Here is a 12,629-nt window from a genome sequence, read left to right as displayed (position 1 = left end):
CGGCGTTACCGTTGAGACTCCCCTTTTTGTAACGCACCTCAAAGGAATATTGTTGTAAAGCGAGGCTCCAGCGCAGGAGGCGGCCATTTTTGGGAGAGATGGTCTGCAGCCATTGGAGAGGGCAGTGATCCGTCTCAATGATAAACCTCGAGCCGGCTAGATAGCATGACAATTTCTGAACGGCCCACACGAGACACGCACACTCTTTCTCGGTGGCGCTATACGCCTGCTCACGACTGGACAGCTTACAACTAGCATACAGGACGGGGTGTTCTACTTCTCCATTTTCCCGTTGGCACAGTACAACGCCCATGCCTCGCTCACTAGCATCGCACTGAACAACGAACCCTTTTGTATAGTCTGGCGATCGTAGCACAGGCTGGTTTGTTAGGGCACTCTTTAGGGCGCTAAAAGCTCTTTCCTTTGTCTCGTCCCAGACGACTGTTTGAGGCTCTGTTTTTCTTAGAGCATCCGTTAGGGGAGCCGCGATATCAGAGTACCTAGGGATGTACCTCTGATAGTAGCCGGCGACACCCAAGAACGACCGAATATCGGTCTTGGTGCGCGGTTGCGGAAAGTCTCGCACAGCGGCCACTTTTATTTCAGAGGGGCGGCGACGACCCTGACCAATCACGTGACCGAGGTAGACAACCTCGGCCTGTGCTAACTGGCACTTAGGAGCCTTGACTGTCAAGCCCGCTTCGCGCAGGCGGGTTAGCACTGCCCGCAAGTGTGTCATATGCTCAGACCAGGATGCGGAGAATATCGCTACGTCGTCTAGATACGGTAAAGCGAATTCTTGCTGTCCCCGCAACACTTTATCCATGAGCCTTGAAAAACAGTATGGCGCGTTCTTCAAACCAAAACTCAACACTTTAGGACGGAATGTTCCCATTGGTGAAATGAACGCCGCATACCTACTAGCCTCTTCTGTAAGTGGAACCTGCCAATAACCCCTGACAAGATCTAGGGTGGAAATAAACTGAGCGCTACTAACTTTCTCAAGGCGCTCCTCGATGTTAGGGATCGGATAAATTTGATCCTTAGTGATGGAATTAAGCCTGCGGTAGTCGACGCAAGGACGAGGTTCCTTGCCCGGTACCTCAACTAAAATCAAAGGGGAGGTATAATCACTCTCACCTGCCTCAATAACACCGAGCTGTAGCATTTTCTTTACCTCAGCCTCCATAATATTGCTCTGGCGGGGTGACACCCGATACGCCTTGGATCGTACTGGCTCTGGGGAGGTAAGTTCTATATCATGAGTAAGTACCGAAGTCCTACCAGGCCTCTCAGAGAACAGACCTTGAAACTCTTGTAATAGCTGGTGTAGTTCGGTTTTCTGCTCAGGCGACAGCGGTGCTTTACTGATAAGGTCACTAATGACTTGACCGGTGTCTTCCCTGTTCGTCACTGAGCCTAGTCCCGGAAGCTCGACCGGAAGCTCTTCAGGAACGTTTACCATCATGCACACCACTGCTTCCCTTTGTCTATAAGGTTTGAGCAGATTACAGTGGTAAACTTGCTGTGCTTTCCGCTTTCCTGGCAGACTTACCACGTAGTTAACGTCCGACAGTTTCTGAACAATTCGCGCTGGGCCCTCCCACTGCACGTCTAGTTTGTTGTTTAGCGATGTGCGCAATATCATGACCTCATCGCCAACCTCAAAACGACGGGCCCTGGCTGTCCGATCATAATAAACCTTGGCCCTCTGCTGGGCCTTTGTCATTGCTTCACCTGACAACTCCTGTGCCCTTCTTAAGCGTTCGAGGAGCTTAAGCACGTACTCCACCACGACTGGGTCGTCGCCCCTACCTTCCCATGATTCTCGAAGCATGCGAAGCGGAGACCGAAGCGAGCGACCGTACACCAGTTCAGCTGGCGAAAACCCCGTAGCCGCATGCGGCGCGGTCCTTAAAGCAAACATCACCCCAGGCAGACACAGCTCCCAGTCAGTTCGATGTTCAAAACACAACGCTCTCAACACGCGCTTCATGACGGAGTGGAGCTTCTCAACGGAATTCGACTGTGGGTGGTACACTGAGCTGTGTAACAGCTTTACCCCACACCTTTCGAGAAAAGTTGTCGTCAAAGCGCTAGTAAACACTGTGCCCTGATCTGATTGGATTTCCGCAGGGAAACCAACTCGCGCAAATATGGATAGTAGTGCATTAACTATCTCAACTGAGCTGAGTTCTTTAAGCGGCACTGCTTCAGGGAACTTTGTCGCTGGGCAGATCACAGTCAAAATGTGTCTGTACCCCGTGGCTGTTACCGGCAGAGGTCCCACAGTATCAATAACGAGCCGTCTAAAAGGCTCCGTAATGATAGGTACCAATTTCAACGGCGCCCTCGATTTGTCCCCTGGTTTGCCCACCCGCTGACAAGTGTCACATGTCCTCACGAAATGGTCTGCGTCCCGAAAACACCCTGGCCAATAGTACTCTTGCAAGAGACGGTCCTTAGTTTTCTTAACTCCTAGGTGTCCGGACCACGAACCCCCATGCGACAAGCGCAACAGATCCTGACGATAGCATTGAGGCACGATCAGCTGATCGAACTCCACTCCTCTTCGGTCTAGATACTTCCGGTACAGGACTCCACCTCTTTCCACAAAACGCGCAGTTTTCCTGGCGATACCTTCTTTGACATTGCAGCGCACGTTTTCCAGGCTGCCATCCTTTTTTTGCTCGGCTATCAAAGCCGACCGGCTGACTTTTAGCAACCTATCAAGTCCGTCTGACGTAGGCGCGATGAGCAAATCAGTAGATAGCTCTTCTAACTTTCCCGAATCGGGATTTTCCTCTCCAGTATCTGGCGCCTTCAACGCTACAGACTCAATTTTATTCAGTTCGGGCGTGCTCTGAATATCAGCTTGCTGCGCCTCTGACCCTTTTTCGTTGTTTGATAACGTCGGCCCCGCAACTACCGCCTTTGCAGCGAGCTCCCGAACCTTCGATCTGGTTAAGGCCTGAACACTAGCTTCACCAAACAAAAGCCCCTTCTCGCGCAGGAGGTGATCGGACCTGTTTGAAAATAGGTACGGGTACTGGGGTGGCAGCATAGATGACACTGCCGCCTCTGTCTCAAGCGCTCCGAAAGGTCCTTCAATAAGCACTTTTGCTACCGGCAGACACACGCTATGAGCTTCCACGGCTTGCTTGATCCATGCGCACTCGCCCGTGAACATATGGGGTTCTACGTAAGACGGGTGAACTACATCCATCGTAGCTGCGGAATCGCGAAGCACTCGGCACTCTTTCCCGTTCACGAGGAGGTCTCGCATGTAAGGCTCGAGAAGCTTCATGTTCTCGTCAGTGCTGCCTATTGAAAAAAAAACAACTTTTGGTGTTGTTTCCGGACACTGCGCCGAAAAGTGACCCGGCTTCTGGCACGTATAACAAACGCGCGCTTGCCTCATCTCGAACCGCTTTCTGCGTTCGGCTTCGGCTGCCGCCGTCTCCTTAGGTTCGGTCGCACTGCTTCCACTCGCATCCGCACTACGCGTGTTCCCCTTTGCTCTCATGGGTGTGAACTTCGGCCTCTCAAACTTCGAGCCAAATTCACCCTTTTGACCGTCCTTAGCTCCGCGAGCCCGACGCGTCACAAACTCCTCGGCTAGCTCAGCGGCTTTAGCCACCGTACAAACGTCTGGCCTATCCAAGACCCAGTATCGCACGTTCTCCGGTAACCGACTATAAAACTGTTCTAGCCCGAAACACTGCAGAACTTTATCGTGGTCACCAAACGCTTTCTCTTCTTTGAGCCACTCCTGCATGTTCGACATAAGCCTATACGCAAACTCTGTATATGACTCACTTCTGCCTTTCTCATTTTCCCGAAACTTCCGACGGAACGCCTCCGCAGACAGCCGGTACTTTTTTAGAAGACTCGATTTCACTATGTCGAAATCCTCTGCCTCCTCTCTATCCAAGCGAGCGACTACGTCGGCCGCCTCGCCGGGTAACAAAGTGAGCAAGCGCTGTGGCCACGTTTCCCGAGAGAACCCCTGCTTCTCGCACGTTCGCTCAAAGTTAACCAGGAACAAACCAATGTCCTCTCCAAGCTTAAACGGCCGCATCAGGTCAGTCATTTTGAACAATACGCGTTCTCCTGCACCGTGTGCCTGACTTCCATTACGAGCGCGTTCCATCTCTACCTCAAGACGCTTCATTTCCAAAGCGTGTTGACGGTCACGCTCTTCTTTTTCTTTCTGCTCTTTAAGTTCGCGCTCCTGTTTCTCTTTTTGCTCTTTAAGTTCGCGCTCCTGTTTCTCTTTTTGCTCTTTAAGTTCGCGCTCCTGTCTTTTTGACCTCTCCTCAATAGTCTCAAGGCATTCCGACAGCTCGTCATCCTCAGCCTCTAACTTAAGAATAGCCCTTAACAGTTCAGGTTTTCTTAGTTTGTCTGAGACATCCAGACCAAACTCTCTTGCAAGCTCCAACAATTTCGGTTTGCGCAACGACTTCAAATCCATGGCTGCTCTGAATGCTGCTTTCTCTACTGCTTACTATTGTCTTGCCGCAAACTAACCCGGCAGCAACGACAACCACAATTACCAGCTCTGTTTCTGACACTAACAAAAAGCCTGGCAAAGCTCAGAAGAAGAAAGTCCCGCACTCACCAAACCTCGCAGGCAGGAATTCCGCGCAGTCGTTCCGCTGCAGGCAACCAGTCGTCACACAGGGCTCGTTGCACTGCTCCCGGATCGTCGATGAGCTGCTCAGCATACAGTCAACTGCATCTCTTCGCTGCTGGCCTTCGTTGTCGCGATCTCACCGCTGGCAGACAGTTGTTTGAAGTCGGAGGCGATCCCACCGCTGCCACCAGATGTTTGGGATCGCACCGCTGGTACGATCTGTTGGGAACTCGGCGCTGACGCCCGTGGTTGTACCTGGGTCGCAAGCCCCAAGGGTAGCGTTGGCCTGGCGGCCTGGGGTACAACTGGAAGCATCCGAAGGTCCCGGCAAAGCATGAGTCGACTGGTAACAACGAAACAACTTGTTTATTTTAACATCGCAAAGAGTTGGTGGTCAGGTTGACCGAAGTAGAGAGACGGGAGAGCACTTTACTCAACAGAAGAAATCGGAGCCCTCTCTTTTGCGTCCGGGGGCAGCTGTTTTTATACTCTCGCAGTTGAGGGCAAGAAGGAACCCCTCAAAAGACGAGCACGTGAATGTACAATGGGCTAATGGTGACGCACACTGTCGTAGCGATGCCGTAGCACCATGACGAGCACGATCTCGTAGCACCCTGTCGAGCACGATCTCGTAGCACCCTGTTGTAGCGCTGCCGGTCGGGCACAATGACTGTAATGAGAGGATGGTCCCTGCTTTGGCATCGCCTGTTTCGGGCACAATGACTGGAATGAGAGGATGGTCCCTGCTTTGGCATCGCCTGTTTCGGGCACAATGACTGGAATGAGAGGATGGTCCCTGCTTTGGCATCGCCTGTTTCGGGCACAATGACTGGAATGCGAGGATGATCCCTATGCGGTCGCATCGCCGCAGTCGCGCTTGGAAACACCTGGCGATGAGCGTTGCGGCGACGACGATCGGGCCAAAAATGTCTGCCGCCCCGCCGCAGTCGCGCCGGCAAAACCACGTGTCGCAGGCGAATCGCAACACCACGCTGTCGCGTTTAGTAGCAGACGATGCGAGTATAGTAGCAGACGATACGTTTAGTAGCAGACGATACGCAGCGGATTTGTACGTAACGAATTACATGTGATTAATTACTCGTAATCCATTAAATTCCTGGTAATATTGTGAGTTAACGATCACAGTTTTATTTTTTTACTCGGTAAGGTCCACTGTAATTATATCCCTTTCTTCAGTAAGAAACTACGAGTAATTTGTTATATTATTGGCGAGACACGCTGTGACAGATGACGCAGTTTTGGGAACCTGAATTTGGCGTGAACTACATGCAGTATAGCGCCCAAGATAGTGCTACGCAGCAGCTATATAGTTCAGACAGGCTAACTTGGCCAGAGCTGAATATTTGTTTCTTCGAGTGAACGCACCATCATATGTTGGCCGTTGAATTGAACCGGTGCTGGTATGTCTCGATAGCGACAATCACTTAGGACTTTAATGCCAGGAGGGCACCTATACGGGTTTTTGTTGGCCCAACCGGGAGCGCGTCTTCTTCAAGTCCATGCAAGCAACAGTTAAGAGCAGCGCTTCATGAAGGACTAAGCAATGACAATCTTGCGCGCAAGATGGCCGTGCGTTACTATAGTAACGCACGGGTGGTGTATAGGGTGGTGTATACACCACCCTAGGCTCGGCGATTTATCAGTGTCACTACTCATGTCTACGCGACAATAACGGGGGGCAGATGACCGATGAATTTTTTGAAAGGTAATTGTTAGTAAAGATAAGCAATTATGAAGCCCTGCAGGGGACGCATTGAATGCGACATTGCTTATGGCACATCTGTGCAATGTTATTGAAAGCTTCGAGCAATGTATACAACTTCGAAGTAATACTCTTGAGTCATTTCTCAATTACTTTCGTGGAGCAGTAATTTGTAAACGCAATAAATTACATTTTTAACGAAGTAATTGTAATTGTAATCGGTTACATTTTTTTTCTTTAACGTATACAAATCTGGTATGCAGTGGATGTTACCACAGGCGCCATTTTCGTTGTACGGCTAGCAATGAAGTGCAACAGTGCGCGTTATCACGCTCCACTTATCTCCGGCTATCTCCACCGGCGCTGCGAAAGGTGCGAATACAAGACGACAAAGCGGCGCCCCCTGCCTCGTCAGGTGAATAATCCCTCCAGTGCAGAAATAACGCTGAAGTCAGATCGTGCACAGCAGTCGAGCGCAGGGATATTGGTGTTACAGTGTCCTACGCGCAAAGATCAATCCCTTCTTTATAAGGACACCGCATAAAAATTAAAGAGCAGTTTAGATTGATTGTTTTCTCAAAGCAGCATTTCTCTCAAAACGGTACTACTATTACATTAAACGGTACTTACTAGCGACCACGCGACCACCGTCTATAAGCACGTCATGGAACCTGCTGACGCCAGTGCGACGTCATGAATTTGTTTCTTTTAATCTTACCGTATTTCGGGCGCTCTTCATCCAGGACAATTAAGTTTGTAAAGGGTTGAACTTCGCGTACCTTAAGGCACACTGTAACCCTTCCTTGCCCATAACCACATCGAGAGGAGATGGTGTGTGTGCGTGTACACGCGTGTGCGTGTGCGTGCGTGTGCGTGTGCGTGTGTGCGTGTGCGTGTGCGTGTGCGTGTGCGTGTGCGAGAGAGAGAGAGAGAGAGAGAGAGAGAGAGAGAGAGAGAGAGAGAGAGAGAGAGAGAGAGAGAGAGAGAGAGAGAGAGAGAGAGAACTACAACGTGGCGTCGCCATGAGCCATTAATTTCCGCAGCTTTCATGTCTTCGGCCTACGGTGCTATACCTACCGGTAAGACTTACGCGTACAGTATTTCTAGAAGTGCGGTCTATATTGATCTAACTTACTATTTTACGTTTAGTGTCCCTTTAACCTTCAACGGGACCTCTAACCCGGTGGGATCTTCCGGCGTGCAGTTCAAGCTATTGTAAGGGCTCTTTCCTATATTGATTGTTACAACGAGGAAGTTGGCAACTGTATAGTAAAAATGTTAAAGTAAGGAATCGTGAGATCCACTTCCACTCACTGGTTCGACGTATAGATCGAAGAACTCTGTCCATCCAGCTCCTCTATAGTCAAGGCGCACGTTCGCTACGGTCAGTCCGCTGTGCCCGATCGAATGCTTTCACTGCTGGATTCGAAGCGACTCACTTCGTGGAACTCATGATTTTACACCGCATCGACTGGACGAATGTGCGCCTTTCATCCTCAAGGTAGAACAGATCTGCTCCGAATCGACCTAGGGAATTATCCGTAAAGAGCGTTTTAAGTCGCCCTCTTCTATCGCATGGCCTCTAGCTCCGTGCATTGAGTGTGACCCTATAACATGAGAGAAAGCCTGACTCGGGAATGTGTGTGAGCGTTTCATGCGCTGGCTGCTGCGAAGAAACGCGAATTTTGCGCTCAGAAGTCACAATTCGGAAGCGACCGGAAGCGCTTCGAGATTAGTTCTAAACTTTGCACTCTGCCGATTCGCGTTTGTCCGTATAGTTCCGCTGCGGAAAATTGCAGTTTGCACCCTCGAGAGCAAAAGTAATGGACCTCAGCCCCACCCCCAACCCTCCTTTTTATTTTTCTGCTCTCACTTAGAAGCTTTTTATAAAGTGGTAAAGCTACCGTCACTCTTTCTACTTTAAAATATTTTCGACTACACTATACGCCTAAAACAAGCACTTTATTGTTCGTTCCGTCAAGGGACGTAAAGATGAATCAGCGAACTCGTGTGCACGAGATGCTAAATATATGCTACACATGCATAGAAAGCGAGAACGCCGTTTCTTTCTTTTCGAAGTATGCACGCAATTGTAATAGGTAAGCTTTATAGACACTTCCTATCTCTTTAGCTTATCTGGAAATTTAGTGATCAGAATACGTTTCGGCGACGTGCAGTACGTTCCGCCTGTTGACAAGCAACGCACATCGCCTATCAGAGGCCACAGCGTCCTCGCCTCTATGCACTCGCGCCTTTACAGTCGTGTCTATTTGAACTCAGTCAGACGTACGTAACCGCCACCACACCGTAAAATAATTTATACCCATAAAAGATGAACAAGAACGTAAATAAGTCTATAAGTGACTCTTTTACACTCAGAAATGGCGTAAGGATGCCAGTTATTTACGCCTTTATTCACTTTTGAGGGCGTAAATTATCTTGCGCTGCATGACGCGTATATACTGGCGGCTGTGCATGTATAACGCACACTCGGAAGCAGTTTGCGGTCGACACCCCGGCCACAACTGCTTTCCCACACAAGCCCCTACGTGCGAACACCCACGGCCGCGCGACCAGCTGTTAATATTACTTCCGCCACGCGACTCTCGTCGTCCAGTTATAGTCGCCGTTCCTGGACGCGTGGTGGCCGTCGGTGGGTCTATAAGTGTCGCGCACTCAAAGAAAGGATCGATTCGCATGTTTTTTTCTTTTCCCCCTTCGAGAGAGCCCGCGCGCAGTTTGTGCGACAGGAACCACACACACCGAAAATAACCACTGCAGCGAGCTCGCCTACATATACGTGCTTCGCGTGTGGGTGGGGGCTTCGTAACCGCTTCGCGTTATACGCACCCTCGGCATCCGCGTGCGACGTATATCTGTAATATTATAGCAGCCGGAGCACCCATCACATCAACCCGCATGCTCATACTTGCCGCCATTGTCGTCAACAGCGAGTCCGTTTCTCTCTTGCCCGTTCATTCGCGCAGCTATAGACGTTGCAGGTGGGATATAAACGTTCAATTATTTAAGAGACGTTCACCGTCGATTCCCAAACCTGATCCTTCCCAGCCTTACAACTTGAATACTACTAAGCATGCAGTGGATATAGCGATAGAGATTGTGTCTCCCGTCCTGAATCTTCCTAATCGGTATTTTATATATATATTTTTTCGTTTTCCCGGGACATATATCCGCAACATCGAAGTGGACCGGTACCAAATATAGCACTTGCTGTACGATTGTGCATCTACCATGCGCCCCCCTGTAATCTGCCCTTCACCACCCACTCATCCCTTCTTTCCTTTTTTATCTTCATCCTGTGCCGAGCATAGTAGGCTAGAGACCATCTGCTTCGGTATACTTCCTCTCTGCGTTTCCTTTAATAAAAATCTCTCACACGTTCTCTCTCCACTTTTTCTAGTGAAGAAATTTGATGTACTTGTGGAATTTGCGTAGATGTTTGCTAAAATATATTCACGTGCGCATCCTTCACTCCTTGACCAAGCAATATACCTTCCTATGACTGGTATCACCACAGAATCTAACGCCACGCTTTCGCAATCTACAAAATCCTCGTAGAGATCAACCACGCTCCCTTTTCGTCGTCGTAGATCATCCATTCACGCGCCATTTCACTCCACTAACCCTTTTGTTAATGACATCATTCCCGATGTAATCGAGACAACTCCACTACTATCTGCGACCGGAGTTGCACGTAGGCACTCTTTTTTTTTTCTCTTCTTTATCCGTGTGACGTATAGGAAGGAAGCCTCGTATCACGCATCGTTCGGGCTGCCGCCATCTCTGTACAAGCCTTCTAAGTATATAGAAGACAACTGGCCGTCGAGCAGGCCGCGCAGGCCGAGGTGCGCCGTTGCTTTTAACCCCGCTTGTACCACACGTTGCGCTTAGAAATAACTCCCCCCAAGTAGGGGCGCGGGGTGTTCGCGGTCTTCCTTCCCACTTCCGTATTTCCCATTCTTGTCATTGGCGGCTCACAACACCGACGCCCAAAATGCCGGGAACACGCGAAGGTATCTCTCTCGCTCTCTCTCTCTCTGGGTCTCTCGCCTTCCTCTCAATCTTCAACACTTCCTCACGTATATAACCGTTAGGAGAATGCGAAAGCTCAAAGAGATCGTGTGGGGAAGGGAACCGTGAAAAACAGGGTGAACGGAAAGAAAGAAAGAAAGAAAGAAAGAAAGAAAGAAAGAAAGAAAGAAAGGGGCAAAGAGGAGGTTCATCCGGAAGCGGAACGACGTCGGGATGGCTTCAGTCAACGGAACGGGCAACTTCCTATTTATTTCCACACCCGGACGTTGCTTTGGCTCGGCTCGGCCTGACTGCCTGCTCGCCTCGCGCCCTCTCGATCACCCCGCGTGCAGCATTTTTTTTCTGCGCTTCTATTTGTTTTGTTAGTGTCGTCGTTTCATTGATCGGTTCTATTCTCTATCCTTCGCAATTCTTTCTTCTTTTGCGGCCGCACAATTTTTTTTTTCTTCGTCCTCCTCTTTCGATACGATTCTCATTGTGCAGTTTCCTTTCCTCCACGGCGGCTGTTTCCGACCACTGCCGGCAGCCGCAGTTCAACGGGAATTGAATTTCGCCCCGAGAAAATGCGTGCGTAAGTATACGCGTACGCACGAAACAACAGTTGCTTCTAATCAGTAGTCCCCGCCTTGCAATACAAATGGATCGTTCCCCCCCCCCCTTTTTTTTTCTATATCGGAGATGAAACTGAGATAGAGGAGAAGATGCCAATCGGGCGGCTCTTCTCGTACGAGTATAGCGTATGCCCCAAACCGACGAACACTGCGGCGTTACTATAGTCTTACACTCCGTGTGTGTTCGTAACTTCCGATTCACAGCGCTAATTTCGTACGAGGAAGGAAGGAAGCAAGGAAGGAAGGAAGCGAGTGGAGCTTATTAGAGGAGCAGCAAATGCAACGCCACCGGGAGATGAGTGTATACATAGTATGCACGTACGTCATTCAAGGATACTCCGCGACTTCCGGTTTACGGCGGCGCCATGTTGGGGAACCTATAGGCCTATGCGTGCACCTGCTGATAAGGTTCCCCAAGATGGCGGAAGGTAGAGGAAGCAGACGACAGCAGCGGATGTGACGTCACGTGCATACCATGTATACATTACAAAAAAAAAAAAGCACGGGGAAGCGAGGTGCGCTTAGAATGCATCCTTCGGGCAAAGTACGGTGATGCTTAGAGGGTCTGAGAACACTCAAGGAGGTTATGTGTTTCTTATAGTTTTATATAACCTCCTTGGCGAGTCTGTGCGCAGGCTCGCGTGCGGAGCAGCACATACATAAATCGACAGGGCTGGCTCCGTCACTACGTCGACATGCACTCCCTCACGTAAGCAGAAACAGAGGTTCCACTGTTTTACTTCTCACAACTCTCGTCTAATCGTGTTACAATTGACTGTCATTAAAGAAAAATAAAACAAAAGAGCCGTATGTGACTGGGCGAAAGCATTTGAGTCGTAGCATGTGCAAGCGGGGCAAATGGAAGACAAGAGCACAACGCGATCAGTTGAATTATGCGGTACAACCTTCAGTATAGCACACCGAAAAAAGAAATATCATGGCATATTCATAGTTCCGCAGCAATGCGCAATGTACCGGTTATTTTCGAGCTTCGTTTGCTTCATTCTGCGGAACTAAAATAAACTTTCAGTCAGTCAGAGCATGCGTATACTCGGAATTAGCATTCGCACCGCTCACGATTTACACCACTTTGATTTAATTCGTTTAAATGGCCCACACGCACTCCCCCCCGATAGCCTGTGTGTCATTTAAGTAAATGGAATTTATTTTCTTGGACGTTGAAGAGGAGGCAAAGACTAAATGCACAAATGCCTGGCAGAATTAAGTCGCTGAACCCTCACACAGTTGATTCTGTAATCAGCAGAACAGCTGACGGGACACCCACAGTAAACGTCACTTTCCGAGTCACAGGGGTAGTCTGCACGATGTAGCTCGCCGATTTAAGGTTGGTTTCATTTATTTGAACATGACGCGAGTGGGTCGAGTCAGAAGTCGCGCTGAACGCAAACCGATGCGACCACGTTTGCGTATACCTTTCTCCAAGCTGGTCGGAGACTCAAACCACGGCCTTGTAGTCAGGCTGACTCAGCCAGTCCTGAGGCGCCCTCAGCCCCAATTGCTACTGTGTACGAATTACTAAAATTTGGGTTCTGAGCGCGACAAACCAACTCAACCCGACTTTGTCGGAATCATATAAACGGTT

Source organism: Dermacentor variabilis, chromosome 6 (genome assembly GCF_050947875.1).
Source record: "Dermacentor variabilis isolate Ectoservices chromosome 6, ASM5094787v1, whole genome shotgun sequence".
Taxonomy (NCBI): Eukaryota; Metazoa; Arthropoda; class Arachnida; order Ixodida; family Ixodidae; genus Dermacentor; species Dermacentor variabilis.
Note: the sequence above shows the minus strand (reverse complement) of the source record.